This window comes from Alnus glutinosa, chromosome 10 (genome assembly GCF_958979055.1).
Source record: "Alnus glutinosa chromosome 10, dhAlnGlut1.1, whole genome shotgun sequence".
Lineage (NCBI taxonomy): Eukaryota > Viridiplantae > Streptophyta > Magnoliopsida > Fagales > Betulaceae > Alnus > Alnus glutinosa.
Window position 1 is genome coordinate 20,876,531 of NC_084895.1, and position 3,906 is coordinate 20,880,436.

The following is a 3,906-nucleotide window of genomic DNA, read 5'->3' on the forward strand; positions in this document are numbered from 1 at the left end:
GGTTTCTTTTATGTAATATATCATTATTAGGGTATCATCCAATTCACTTATCCATTTGATACTAACTACGTTCTTACTTGTACACATGTTTTTCCAAAAACCTTAGATTAACATAAAAAACTATTTCAAAACCTTGCAATTCTAGCAAAAAGCTATTACTTAACCCAAAAGTCACTTAACTAAAAACCAACCATAATTCCAAAAGTCAAAACTATTAGACAATACTTATTTGAATCAAATTACATTAAGAATAAATAAATCTGGTAGAGTATACAAGGGCTAAGCCTTAATCATCATTTTAATTGTATATCAAAATAAAAAGGTTTTAAAGTGGGAGAAAATCTATGGCTTTCAAACGCATTAAAAAACTTATAGTAGTGATGATGGAGTTGCTTATCCTCGTTCTCCTAAAAGTGCAAGCTAACGACCTTGCTCATATCTCTTTCCCTCCGTCTTCACCACCCATTCAGCTTCATCATTTCTCTGAACTTGGCAAGGTTCAAATTAATAATCTTGCCCCGACCTCTGTTCGTCCCTCTCCACTACCCATCATGGATCCTCATTCATTCCAACTTGATGAAGTTCAAGGAACTATGCATACATGTGTTGCAAATGTAATTCAAGATTGTGAAATAAAATGGCAACATGCATATCACTATGGTTTTTGTCTTCTTGATGGCTTTCAACAATGCATGCATCAACATGGCACAAGCATGGTTGAGGAATCTTTAAGGTGGTTAGAATATTGCCTAAGACATGCGAGGAGGAACCTTAAATCCTGCTACTCATATCGAACTAGAGATTCATCCAAGAAGCACTCATCTATCGTCTATTCCCATATTCCCTAGCGTAAGGTTTGGTAAAGATTTCTTAATTATTTTCTTCTCTTTCTCCCGCCATTTGTTGCTCATGAAATTAATTACTTACAACACAAAGATGGAAACCACGTTGCGACTTGTTTCTTATAATGCTTATCGATCAATCTTCTTTTAATTTATACCAACAAAGAAGACTTTTCAACTTTTATGTATTTCTAAGACATCAAAAGAATGTTTATTATGGTTATTCATTTTCATTCACTACAAAAATTTGAACATTTAATTTTCTTTGTCATAAATCTTAACGTCTACTTAAAAGCACTAGCAGTAGTTACCCTATATTGATTATTTTCCCTATATTTAAGAAAAATTTCATGAAAAATATTAAAAAAAACCTTTCACAGCAGATGCTCTATATTTAGATGAGGGGGTTGGAAATGAATAGTAATTCTCTATATATACATGTCTACTATTCATTCCCTATGTATTATTTTAATATAAAAAAAAGTATATTTAATTGATATAGGAAATAGAGCAAAAGTAGGAAAGAAAGAAAATGAATAAAATAAGAGCAAAAAAATAATATTTAATTGATATAGGAAAAGTAAGGGAATCTATTGTAGAGTGTTTTTTTATAGGGAAGTAAAATGTAATTTTGTTCTCTAAATATAGAAAAAATTGTTGAAAATCTGCTGCTAATGCTCTAAAAGTTGATATCTGTACATTTTTTTTTTTTTTAAATTTAGGGAGCATTTAAGAATTAACTTCAATACACTTTATTTATTAAGGTGCGCGCACTTCACACATAAAGTATGCTTTGGTTACAGATTGATACGGAGGCTTCTCAGGGAATGTGTGAGAGCAAGACTTGCTATAGCAATCCTCAATTGATCATCGTTTCAAATAATACTGATTTGAGTTGTGGAATATTGTGAATTGGGGAAGTTTTCCCACCTGATTTGATATTGTTGTGTATTCTAGTTTTTAAGTTAGGCCATTTTGGACCTAAAATTATGTATCGTGGGAGATGGATTTTGTTTGGAATTTGTTATCTTGTTTTGTCACTACAAAAAAATGTGGTATTCGCCACGTGTCTACAGTAGCCGTTACTGTAGCCATGTGGCTAGATAGCCATGTGTAATAACGAACACGTGGCTAAATGCAGGGAGAACACATTGGGAGATGATTGGGGTACAACCCCTTTATACAACTTTGGCACAACCCACTCACAATGAGGTGGGGCTCATACACGTGGACCCCACCTCATTGTGAGTTGGGGTTGTGCCAAAGTTGTGATGGAGTTGTATATTTATCATTTCCCGAACACATTTAGCCACGTGTATTAATTACACGTGTCAAAATGGGCACGTGTATTAATTACACGTGGCCAAATGACCACGTAGATTTATACACGTACCCATACAGCCAGGGGCGGAGCCACTAAGGGGCTTGGGGGGGCCAAGGTTCTCCCCAAAAAAAAAAAATTAAAATTTTACCCCAAATTTTATTATTTTTTCTAATTTTGGCCCCCCCAAGCTGGCTACGCCCCTGCATACAGCCACATGTATAAATCTACGTGGCCATTTAGCAACGGGTATAATTTCCACATCGCCAATTAGCCACGTGTATAGTAATACACGTGGCTAAAATATTCATATTTTTTAATTTTTTCCAGGAATTAAAATATTTTAAAATTTTAAAATTTCAAATTTTAGCAACATGCTTTATGACCATGTTGCCATTTGCATATTTTGGGGGGAAGGGTCGCGCCTCTGTTTTAAGTTTATCTTCGATTTTAATTTTTTAATTATTTTTTTCGTTTCTTTTTAAAAGCCAAGGCGATTGCCTGGCTTCTCAATTTTTTTTTCTTTTTTTTTAGAAATCTCTCTCTCTCTCTCTCTCTCTCTCTCTCTCTCTCTCTCTCTCTCTCTCTCTCTCTCTCTCTCTCTCTCTCCTCTTTTCCTTCTTATTTTTTTCAACTCTCCCGATTTTCCTTCTCTCTCAGCAGACAACGACTCACCCCCACCCAGACGCCAGACTCGATCACCAACACCCGGAGAAGAAGAAAAGTCGTCGATGATGGAGAAGAGGCCGGTCGCTTATGGGTCCTTTTGATGGTGATTTTTGGTATTTTTGTTACCTTTTTTTTGGGTCCTTTTTGTTAGTCGCCGGAGTAGTTGGTGTTTTTTGCTCATTCTTGGCGAACTGGGTATTTTTGGAGTGGGTGTTTTTCGTCGATCGGTGGCGTGGGTTTTCTCGCCGGCCCTCACCGGATACACCGAGCAGATCTCGACGGCATCGTCGCCGTATACGTATATCGTATACAATATTAGGAAGGAAAAAAAAATGAAGAAATCTGTTCTTTTCTTCTTCTTCTTTTTTAAGCAATAATACTGATTATGGCGATGTGTGTTAAGAACACGTAGCAAAAAATATATATAATTTTCCATTTTTTTTTAAAAAAAATAAAAAATAAAAAGAAAAATACATTTAGCCATGTATATAAAATACACGTGGCTAAATAGCCATGTGTATAGAATACACGTTGCTAACCACACATTTAGTGACATTCGGATCAACCACGCGGGACCCACGCGGCCAACTGCACGTGGCCAGCAGTTAGCAACGCGTATGACCCTCATACACGTGGCTAACTGTATGTGGCTAAATATCAAGTTTTTTGTAGTGTGTGTTTGGATATTTTAGAGTTACCGGCTGCTTTATTGACACCAAAAAGTAATATACTTTTAAATATTAAATAGTATATAAATACAACTTATTATTACTAAACACTATGCTACATATGAATCAATATTTATATGTGATATTAAATTTAAGAAAAATTGCTAAATTAGTCTATGTGGTTTTACCAGGTAACCAATAAATTATCCTTGTCGTTTCAAAATGAACTTGTTAATCCTTGTGATTTGCCTTTTGTTGCGTAAAAAAGAATGCAAACCCAAGTACAAGTTTTCACAAATAATAAATTCTTGACAAGTACGAGGTCGATCCATAAAAATTAGTGGATACTAGGTAAAATTTTTATTAGTGTGTAGAAAATTAAATTGAATTGTTTTTTTCACTATAA

General features: G+C 34.7%; 1 long non-coding RNA gene across 2 annotated transcripts; it reads left to right on the forward strand.

The window, feature by feature from the left end:
• Window positions 1-278: 278 nt before the first annotated feature.
• LOC133880606 (uncharacterized) lies at window positions 279-1,869 on the forward strand. 2 transcript variants are annotated; one of them, XR_009902337.1, is made up of 2 exons: window positions 279-859; window positions 1,646-1,869. It is a non-coding gene; the product is annotated as an uncharacterized LOC133880606 (long non-coding RNA). The 2 variants fall into 2 exon arrangements; XR_009902336.1 differs by having other exon boundaries at window positions 279-854.
• Window positions 1,870-3,906: the final 2,037 nt, after the last annotated feature.